The sequence below is a fragment of the Arvicanthis niloticus genome, chromosome 21 (assembly GCF_011762505.2).
Source record: "Arvicanthis niloticus isolate mArvNil1 chromosome 21, mArvNil1.pat.X, whole genome shotgun sequence".
NCBI lineage: Eukaryota > Metazoa > Chordata > Mammalia > Rodentia > Muridae > Arvicanthis > Arvicanthis niloticus.
In genome coordinates this window covers 2,910,967-2,923,383 of record NC_047678.1, presented here as the reverse complement: position 1 = coordinate 2,923,383, position 12,417 = coordinate 2,910,967, and positions in this window count along the sequence as shown.

Genomic DNA, 12,417 nt, shown 5'->3' with positions numbered 1-12,417 from the left:
GAGAAGAAAAGGCTTTTCCAAAAAGGAGAAGTAGAACATTGTGTTATAAAAACATGAATAGGAAGTTAGAACAAGAGGATTAAATTAGGTGCGGAATGGGGTAGAGTCAGGAGGGAGTATGGGAAGGGATAACTAACACAAAAGGTCTTTAGAAGAGTCATAGAAACCTACTAATGTTTAAGTTGGTTAACAGGATTTTCAATAAAGTTAGCATATAATAAGAATATCGAATTATACAAAATATACTATCAAGAAAGAAAACAAACAAAATCCGTTTGGTACCAAGAACAGGTTACACCTGCTTTTGTTACTGACTGATGGGGTAACATCGATTCCTCAAACTATACATGTTGGTGTCCATGTTTATGGTTTCCCTTCACAAATTGATGATAAGACCCTAATTCTGAAGACAACATATATTTCAGTCATGTAACATGGAGAAATATAACTTGTACTCAGCTGGAAGCTTTACCCCTACTGTAAAATATTCATAGAGCTATTAGGTGATATATGTACTTCTAGCGGATAAAAGTAGCCATCACTATCAATGAGCTTTGAACCATGAAAACTGCAACAATTACCTGCCTGCAAGATATGATCACTAATGCAATAGTGGCATGGATGATATGGGAGTTAACAATCACCTTTTTAAACATTTCATTTAAGGCCCACTTCATGGGAAACCATACCTGACACCATTAGTGAATCCAAATATAGACTAGATAGTAAGTGGGCCATCACCATCACAGAAAAATACTACTTTATTCAGCTGAAGAAGCTCAGCAATTAAATGACTAATAATGACATATTGCTATATTCATAGATCAGTTCATTGTCCAACCCTCATCAGAGAAGTTTTTTCTTTCAGTGGATGGTAATTAACTAAAAAACATTTACAACTGGATAATGGGCAGAGATTTGAATGCAGCCTTAATGGTATGTATATATAATACTTCTTCTTCTCAAGGCTCAAGAGTCTATGTAGACAATGGAACAGTGGTGGTGAATGATTTCAAAGAAGCAACATTTCCCAGACACAACAGGACTTATATACTGACAGAATGTACTGACAGAGTTCATATATGAGCTCCCAAAAATGGCAACGTCATGCACAAAACTGTCCAAGGTCAAGCCAGATAAAATCACAGACACTAAGAAGAGGAAGTAGACACCAAGTTCCATGCCTAGCCAGGAAGCTAGTTATAAATGATAGCTCTTAGAACAGAAAAATTCAGTTCACTTCCATGAAGTAACACTGGGTAAATCACCAGATTCCAGTGTCATCCCATGCTTAAGAGTAGTTGGCATACACAATTTAGACTCCTCTTTTGCTAGTTTTTTAAAAAAATTTATAAAAGAGAAATAGCATGGGATTGGGTGGGTAGAGTGTTGCAAAAGATCTAAGAGAATTTGGGAAAATTAGGGGAGGAGGAAAAATCATGATCAAAGAATATAGCAGGTATAAAGTTCTCAAAGAAAAATTATTATTACATTATTAAAATTTAGGAATTACAAAACAACTCTTCCTTAAACCTTGTTTTAAATATTAGCAAATCTGAAAATTTACTTGGCAGGTAACCAATCAACCTGAACAACCCTCAGCAATCAGTCTTCCCTTTTATTGAGACAAGCAGACAGAAGTTTTCAGGCTTCTGCTTTTCTGATTATGCTATAGAAGGAATGCCACTCATTACTCAGGGATTTTAAATAGATGATAATTATTTTAATCATTTCTATGACTTCATTTTATTTCCTAAGATATGTTTGAAATAAGAAATTAGTTTGCTTAATGGCTAATTATTTATATTTTCCTCTAATATTCTCTTTGGAGCACTATAAAATGAAGACAACTGGTTCATGAATGAGAGAGGGGACCTACCAATCAAATATACATTTTCCCCTCCATTGATTTGAATCATTTTAGTGTCAAACAAACTTTACAACAGTCTCAGCTGATAAATTCCCATTTTGATCAAGCATGAAATAAACCTTTAAGAAAAGGAAACTCAATAAAATACTACTGTCAAGAAATATATTTATTCTCCAGTCCCTTAATGGGGATCTATGATATAATAAAAACAATAAATACATCTTAAAGACATTGAAAATAAATTTATGCTAAAATCCTGAGAAACTGCTGAGTGTTCTATAATAACACTGACATAATCATTTCAATTAGAATATTCTGTAACTATATTGGATTCCATATATCTGAATGATACATAATCTTATCTGTGTTTTTGTGTGTGTGTCTGCAGAATCAAAGTAAAAATAATACAAGGAACCCTTATATTCCCTTAACCAAATACATACAGGCTTGAAATAAACACAGGAATCAGTCTGACTGGATTAATCTGTGTTCTTCAAATGTGGCATTTTTATATTAATGAATTATTTAAATTGTCTTTATGAAACCTTTGAGAAAAAACAGAATTAATTATTTTTTTTAAAAAAATAGATAACTGGTTCACAATATGGGTGATCAGTGGTGATTGATATGGGAATTTCAATGAGGCAGAACCAAAAACTCAACTCATAGATTCAGAAGGTCACTTGCCTCTTTGATGAAGGAAGCATGGAAGATGGATGATACAGAAAAAAAAAATACAAGTCAAATGTGGGAAAGATAACCCCAAGAAAATAACTAGTGATACGTTGACCCTCTTCAGCTTATGAAACCTTTAACAACATGCTATTAAAATCATGTACTGTGGTGCCTGAGGAAGGCTCAGGACACTTTGTAAAGATGAAGTATCTCATGTGATAATTTTTTTCTCAAGATCAACATGCTTATAAGAAATAGAATCAGGTCAGGTCTACTTGCAATTCAAAATGATGGGATCCTGAATATTGACTGATAAAATAACTTGTTATAGCATATCATGAGAAGATATGACTCTACAATAGAAATACACACACACACACACACACACACACACACACACACACATCAAAATATACTATTAATTAAATAATGGACTAAGTTAACAGAAATGTAGATACTGAGAAAATGGTTAAGATACATTTCTGTTTTTACAGATCATAACACAAATGCTGCACATGTTTCTGAATATTTGCTCAGGAAACTGTATGGATAAATATCCCTACCAGAGAGCAGACCTGGTCAAAGCTACCATACCCACATTGCTTTCACAAACAGAAGATTAATAGGAAACTAGAAACATGCATATTTTTAAGCAGTGCAGGTATCATTTGATTCCCATAGACTCTCCCAGTCTCTACTGTCTAATTATCATGTCTACAAATGAACATATTTCTTTTAATTCTCAATTCTTGGTAGAGATTTAAGTTTACTAATATAAATATTCCTTTTTGATAGTTCCTCAATGGTGGAGGGACAAGCTATATTGTCTTATATATAATTAAAGCAATAATATAATCCAACAAAGGTAGCCATGAATATTTTTTAGAAATATGTTTTTATTGTTATTGAGTTCAAACAATCCTTCTAGAAGTTTCCAGCTCATTCTACAGAGCTAAGAGCTGTTAGCTAAGGTCAGGCACTCTCCTAATTCAGATTACTTTCTCTACATATGCATTATCTCATAAAACTTCAAAAAAGAGTTATTTTTTTTGTAAGCTATTATACATCACTGCAGGCCTTTGGAAACAGAAAGTATTCAATTATACCCTTTTCAATATTTGAAGAAGGAAAACAGGTTATTGTATATGACTAAGAGTAATCTGAGTTAGCCAAGTAAGCAAAATTTATAGAAATATAGACTCTTGTGTGATGGGAGGAAATTTTTCTAAGACAGCACAGCTGAAACAGAGAAGAGTATGCCTTTTTGGGTAGAGAAGTAAGAGAGACAACCAACACATGATAAGACAGCCATTGACAAGAGCCAAAGTCCCAGTCTATCTCTATCTTTGGGGCAGCTGCAAGACAGCTATAGTGCCCAGGGTAGTAATCTCTAAGTGTATGCCTGTGTGTTGATAGGTTGCCATACACCAGGCCACCACATCAAGGTGGTGGGAAGTAGGCCTCCCAGGTTCTGCACATGAAATATAGCATTACTTCTGTGACAGAGTGAAACTGTTCTTTTATAGGAATCTATGTACTTCAGTGATAACCAGACTTCTTAGATAGTGGCATTAATCTTTTGGTAAGATTGGCTCTCTTAATATAGTACATTGGTTATAAATTTTCTGACACATTCTTTTGGACGAAATCTTCTAAACAACAGGTAATAGTTGTGTGTTGGGTTTTTTTTTCCTTTAGGGTGAGGGTTAAGGAGAACTAATCCCTTTAAAATGCATACATCTCCCAAGTCTTTAAAAAGTGACTAGTAAGAGCTCCTTTAAAAATTGTTACTGAGGACAAATATCCTTCAAGATGTTAGATTTACTTCTGAATAGATAACAGAATAAATCTGTAATCCTACTTAAGGGTAAACTTCTGATAAAGTCTATATGACAGCATAAAGAGTTCGGTAGACAGTAACTCTTGTCACCCAAGTAAAGATTCAAATTAACATATTGATATGAATTCATCCATAACATGTATGTACTTAATTGGTTTCCTCTTAGAACTTGAGTATAGCTTGTCTCAGAACTGATTTAAAAAAACAAAAACAGAACTGATTCTTTCATTTGTAAACTGTGGGATAAAATTAGCAAATGAAAATCTATTTTATGATTCCATTACAATGTGTCTACAGATATGGTTTCCCTCAAAATATGCCATTAGTTATTTGTATGTTTATGTTTCCTTAACGAAAGGAAGTTCATGTTATCCTATGATGGCCAACAGCTTTCTGAACAAGTGTGAAGTTATTTGTGCAAATGAGACACAAATATTGTGTTGAAAAAGTTACTTCATCCATACATGCTACATAATTAGTCATAGTATGATATGACAACTGTATTCCCTACAGGACACCAAGTTCTGAATGGTGCATGTGCAAAGGTTGAATACCTATTGTCTTGTTCTGATTCTGTCAGATGAGATGTCATTTTCTCACGGAAGTATAAACAAATGTCTGTAACTCAAGGCAGGGCAGTAATACAGGTATCATAAAAACAATCTTACCCATCCTAGCACTAAGAACTAGTTTTCTGGGACACTTTATGGGTCTGTGAGTGATGAGTTACATGCCTGTGTCATCACTGAGAAGCTGAAGTCAGCATGGGCAAACAACTCACAGAAGATGCAGGCCACAGATGCCTCCATCTTGCAAGTAGCTCCTACTGATCAGAGTCTTCTGCTTCAGCAACCATTACTGCTTTTCTAAGCTTAGAGAGGAGCATTGTAGCTCTTATAACTTCAAGAAGCTTCCTCAGACTTGTAAGTTACAGGTATGTTCTTTAATTTATGAGCCCTCTCCATTTCTTTTAAGAGAGACTGTTTTCAAATTGAAGGGAATTGCTATTCAACAGCTCAAGATCACTCAGGCTAAGCTCTGTACTGTCATAAATACTGCTCCTCCTCCTCCTCCTCTCCTCCTCCTCCTCTTATCTCTCTCTCTCCCATCCTCTCTCCCTCTCTCTCTCTGTCTCTCTCTCTCTGTCTCTCTCTGTCTCTCTCTGTCTCTCTCTCTCTCTCTCTCTCTCTCTCTCTCCTCTCTCTCTCCTCTCTCACACACACACACACACACAACACGAGTTATTTGGGGGTCGGATCTTATTTCTCTAAATAAGTACTCAACTTAGACTTGAATAGTTTGCGAAATGTTTCATTCTTCCCTGAAATGAATCAGCCATATACTGTCATCAACATAGAAGACTGTCTTTATATTACTATGATGGGTCACTCCAGACATCCAACTGATAACAAAGGTCCCATTCTATCCTCATTTTCTATGATTTAGGAACAATTTTCAAATATAATTAATGCAAAAAATTTAAATCTATCAATTTTCCACCTTCCAAATCAATATCCTTCAATGTTTTCTCGCACTCCCATCCAGTACTCTGAGGGCTCATTTCTCCTAGGTTTGGATGGGGGATAAATTATCCTAACAGTGCTATCTGTGTTGAAGCTAATGACCTGTCTAAAAGAATTACCTATCTATTTAACAAGTGAGAAATGCAAGTTGCACAGCAGAAGGTAGGAGAAATTTTCACTTGAATAAGATTTTAAAGGCTGATATGAAAGAAATATCATTTTAGAAGAGGAGGTTGCTGAATTTTCTTTTGGGGACTGGTTAACTTGATCCCACCAGATAAATAATTACAGTACACATTAAAGATGAGCGGAGTGTGTTCAGTTAATGTTTGGTTTAAAAAAGAACAAAAGCTTACAAAGAACAAAGCTTCAAACAATAGTACTTCAAATATATAAACATCTCATGTAGCTCTATATAAAACACAAAATTATATTTTCCTTGATACAAAAGATAAAATAATTTAGAAATGACCTATGGTTCAGATACACTGATTTTTAAAGCCATTTTATCTGATAATTACATTAAGGATTCTTCTCTATTTTGAGCAGTACTTTATGATTGTTTTGCATGCGTTAAGTCTGAACCAAACATTCTGTGTCCTCACTAAGACCTGTTTAGCTGTATCTGAAGACTCAGATTCAAACATCAACATTTAGGACATGTTTTTAGCATCCTCACTTTCTTTCTGACAAGGACATTAGTTTTGTTGCCCGAGAATAAAATTGTAAAAATTTATAAATACCGTGAAAATCATAGATTTATCTTTCACGGTATTAGAATATTTCAAGTGAAAAATATAAAAATACTTGTAACTCACTGAAAATACCATAAAAATCATCTTTGTCAGTTATTTTAATAGGAAAATATAGAAGTACTCATAAACTATCATTTAAGTAACAATAGGTAAGAAATAGTTCAGAGGTTAAGATTGAATGTATAACATAAACATGAAATATCTTTTGGGGAAATAAATGTATGCTTTATTTTTTGATAGATATCATAAATGCCATCAGATGATCCCGTAAATCTCAAACTTTGTTTTGGGATGAAACAGTACTGGTTTTAAACTAAAAATTCAAGAATCCCAAAGTATTCTGGTTATAAGTGCGTATCTTTTAGACAAAAAATTCCCTTTGGAATGTGTATAATAATAAATATGGGGTCCACTGAATACCTCAAATCACAGAGAATACAAGGATCAACTTAACTAGTAAAGAATGCTGAGAAATATGCCGTGAAGTGAGTATGCTAATCTATTGGCCTGACATGTACTTTTGACTGGTAAGTGCTCCAGGTACTTTGAGGTTCCTCTGTAATTCACCATCAAAAAGTTATTTCAGAAAAGGTTGAGCATGCCCAAAGATGTTTCTCTCCACCATGATTATTAAGCACTCTATGCAACCCTAAACATATGTGTTTCTGTATGTATTTTAACCTTTTAATTGTGTGAAAAATCTTGAGCTAAATATACCTCAGAATATGTGTTATCTCTTGTGAGTTTTAATGATAAACTTAGCACATTCAGAAATATGTTCTTTATGCTCCTATGTGTAAATAAACTTTCTTATAAATGTACATCAGATAACAAATATCTGTTAATTTGAGTAAAGAATTGTTTTTGAAATAATTTAGTGATCTGCTTAACTGTCACAGGTCATAAATCTCTATTCATTTCTTGGTCATGTTTGTTTTGGGTTTTGCACTCAGCAAGAGATGAAATCCTGCATTTGTTGGCAGTATAATAGAGGTCTCATCTGGGATGTTGTCCATGAAAGGTTGATTCTTCATTACCTTGATATTCACCCTGGCCATAACGTTTCAATCACTTACTCATTTCAGCTATCATACAACCCACCCACACCACAATATTTCCTAGACCCATACTCCCCTACACATGCTCTAAGAGATCTTAAACATAGGACCCCATATTGTGTAAGGTCACTTGTATCACACTTGTATCAAATAAATTATACTGGTAAACTGTCATGTACTGTTTGCACTTGTGAAATGCTGGTTCAGAAAAGAAGGGGTGGGTCTCCTGCTCTCAGACTCAAGCAAGATTCTCTCTCTCTCTCTCTCTCTCTCTCTCTCTCTCTCTCTCTCTCATTCTCTTTTTAGAAGTGTTTTCCAAATTCCCTTTCTGTGGTCAGGACAGACTTGAGCTATGTAATCAGAACAAAAGGAAATCAGTGGACAACTAGTGGTATAAAAAAATGTATTTTTGGGAATAGCTAGAAGACAAGCCATCCTTTATCTCACGGTGTAACCATGGCTGTGGTGGTAAGGAGGGGATAGAAACTCATCTATAAAGAATACATAGAGGACTCTGTCCAGAAATATCTCCTCTGGGAACTTCAGCAGACTGTTTTATCAGAACTTCCCCAAACATTTATTTTGGATGTTTTGAGTGCCTGATTTGATATTTGTTATCTATCTGCTACTAACTATCCCTGGCCTAGAGTTTTCTATTAACTATATAAATAATAATAAATCTTCAAAATTACAAAATAATAATTACTATTTAATTTTATTTAATAAGAATAATAAACTATGAAAAATCTATCAAAGCTAATACTATATTAAATGTTATATTTGTTGTATTAGTCAATAACTTACAATAATTTACTATAAACTAGAGAAAATATGGCTTTGACAGCATTTCACACTGGGGTGTACTGCTGAAGATAGTGAAATAAATAATAGCAGCCTTATGGTAACTCTGATTTTATAGTTTGAAGCCTTAGTCTGGATCAAGACCACCTCAAACAAGACTGCTAATATCACTTAGAGAAAATTGAGATAATATATAGGAATGCTGAAAATGATAAAATTAGAGAATATAATAGTTTAGGGGATGGTGTACACTGAAATCAGCTTCTAAAACCTGCCTATGGGTCACGGTTGATGTATTTTTAATTTTAAGCTTCAGGTAAACTGTATAAAATGCCTTTGGAAAAGGCAACAAGTGATACATTTCGGCTGAAAATGTCCTGGTCAAAAAATTCTGGCATATAAGTTCTAGAGATTCAAAGTAGAGGAAGAAAACTGGATGCTTGTGACATATGATACTAGAAAACACATTCAGGTAGCAGGACCCGTCTACCAAAAACAAGACAAGCATGGCCCTACTCTATGAAATCAAACATAAGCCTTCATGGAATCAAAGTAACCTACAAAAAATTGTAACGCCTTTCCAAAACAAAGCCCACCATATACAAAGAAAGAAAATAAAACAATAAACACAAAATTTGTATCTAACAATGCATCAAAGACATTAAAAATGCAACACAATATGATTAATTAAAAACTAGTCAACAAATAAAAAAAAGTCCTAAAATAATAAAGCTGTTAAATTATCAGATAAAAATGAAATATATATATATGTATATATGCTGAAAAGAATAAAAGAAAAAACAATTTAATAAATCTATGATTGAAAAACTGTATGAAATAAAAAGTATTTTAATAACAGAAAGGAAAACATGAAAAAAGCCATAAATATATGAAGTGAAATATATAATATGAGGAATATTAAGAGTTTTCAAACTTCAAATCCAAAAATATACTACACTGGAGTTTTGTATTTTGGAACAGTAAATAAGTTTTTATATTTTTATACAAAAATCATTATGCTAGTTAAAAACTAAAGATAGGGAAGGCAATACAATATGCCTACATCAAAACTCACGTTACCTACTAGAATGTTCCTCGAATAAAAGCAAGTATGTGGGACTCATACTTGAGTCCCACACACTTGATACTTTTTGATACTTTATCATCATAGAGAATGATAAAGAAGTATCTACTTTAGGAGATGAATGATAATGGAAAAATTAGTTTTCATAGCAATTAAAAAGTGAATATTATAAACTAAATGAAAAAAGAGTGAGAATTCAGGGTTCATTCTGGAGTTCTCACTCCCAATGCAGTGCACACTCAGCTGCAGAGCACTGGAATATTGGAATATAAAAATATGAGGAAGAAAAGAAAGAAAAAGATTCTCCAAATTCTCACACTGTGTCATTCTACACTTGCTTTAACAGATAGTTTAAAGAGGAGAAAAAGTCAGAAAGAGGAGAAAGCAGATGTGGAGGGAAAGAGAAAGGGAGAAGGGAGCAGAGAGAAAAGATGGGCGCATTGATTCAGAGCATCTGTGGGATCAGTGGGACTCAAAGACCAGAGAGGAGAGGAATCACTGGGTCAAAACCACAATCACTGATTGCAACCCTAAATAGGTTTTCAGTCTTTCCAAACATATATCTCATGTACTTGAACCACATAAGTAGAAATTAAACAAACAAAAACTCCTCTCTTCTTGGTATTCAACTGGAGCAGTAGTAAGAAGGCATTCTTAAAATGACCCATGCAAAACTGGTAGTTAAGGTGCCTTGATGTATGGCTCACTGTGGAACTCCAGGGCAACTTTTACAAGAGCATCTTGTGAGACTTAGCCTGGATATTGCATCTCGATGCATAAGGAAAGAGTTTGGGTATAAATGTACAGTGTTCTGTGAGTAGAAATCTGATCTGACAGTGGACTGAAAGATGGTAACTTAAAAACAAGATCATTATTTTGAATAACCAGCAAAACTGCTTCTCAGAATTGAAGGAGAACCAAACACAAATATCAGAAATTGATTTCATGATCAGATCCCTAACATAGAAATACTAAAAGAAACTCAAAGGAATAATACATTCTGAAGAGAATAATAAATATATCTTGAGGGTTGAGAAAAGAACACACACACACACACACACATACACATATGTACTCTCTCTCTCTCTCACACACACACACACACACACTCCCACACTCATGCACAAACACTCACACACACACCATCAGTAATTTATGAAATGAAAAATAGGATGTACCAAACAGTATGAAAACAAATCACAGAAGTTAGTAGATAACTTGTCATAATGAATATGAATGTTAAGAATACTTTAATCAAAAGAAACATGTTAGGAGATTACATTTAACTGCAGGATCCTTTTATTTGTTGCTTCAAGTAATTTATCCTATAAGCAGAGATATGCATGTCATTCAAGTAAAAGAATGAGGAAAAAACAATAAACACCAGAAAAGAAATTGTTCAAATATAAATAAAAAGAAAACAATTGAATAGTCATCAAAATAAAGTGGAACGACCAAGCCTAAACCCAACTATTTCTAAAACAATGAAACAAGCAAACAAAATCAAAAAAGCAAAACCAAAAACATAATACAAAAGAAACATTAACCATAGAGAGTAATAGAAGTAGAAATGAAAGGTTACAAATTGACAGTTAAACTCACAGGATTGCTCAGGCACATCTTATTTAAAAAATTCTTTATATAAATTTATTAAATAATACAGTTAATTATATATTAACAGTTAATTAATATATACAATAAATTATGAGTAAATGGCCACAATAATCAGATTTCTTTTTTATTTTATTTATTTTTTAATTTACTAATTATTTTATTTGTTTACATTTCAAATGTTATTCCCCCTGGTGGGTCTACCTTCCATGAGCCCCTACCCCATTTCCTCCCCTTGGCCTCTAAGAGTATTTTCCCCTACCTATCCTCCCACTTCTGCCTCACTCCTCTAACATCCCCCTTCTCTGGGACATCAAGCCTCCACAGGACCAAGCATCTCCCCTCCTGATGATGGCAAATGAGGCAGTCCTCTGCTATGTATGTAGCAGGAATAATGGACCATTGGTTGGTGGTTTAATCCTTGGGAGCTCTGGGTGGCCCAGTTAGTTGGTTAGTTGATATTGTTCTTCCTATGGGGTTGCAATCCCCTTAAGCTCCTTCAGCCCTTCTCCTAACTCCTCAACTGGGGTCCAAGGGCTCAGTCCAATTGTTGGCTGTATCTGCATCTGTCTTTGTCAGGTGCTTGCAGAGCCTCTCAAAGGACAGTCATACCAAGCTCCTGTCTGTAATCACAGGAGGCAAAAGGAGGAAGGGATCTGGGTGGAAGAGGGGGAGAAAAAGGGGGACAGGACCAGGTATGGGGAGAGATAGGAGAGAAGTCCAGAAGGCCAGGAGAACAAATAGAAATAAGTAGCAGTGTGGGTTGGGAAACTTGGGGAATCACTAGAAAGTCCCAGATGCCAGACATGCAAACGGCTCCCAGGATCCATTAGGGATAATTCCAATAGCAGGGAATAGAGCCTGAAGAAACCACCTGCAGTGTTCAGACATAACCCCCAGTAAAGGGATGAAGCCACCCACCCATCCAAAAATTTTTAACCCAGAATTATTTCTGTCTAAAGGAAAGGAGAGGACAAGAATGCAGCAGAGATTTAAGGAAAAGTTCATCCAGAGACTGTCCTGCTGTGTGATCCATTCCATCTTCAAACACCAAACCCCAACACTATTGCTGATGCCAAGATGTGCTTACAGTCAGGCATACTTTAAAAATATCCTTTCCAATAAATTTGATAAATCTATGTGCTAGCTAGCATTTTGTTAACTTGACAGACAAGCTAAAGTCTCTTAGGAAGAGGGTAC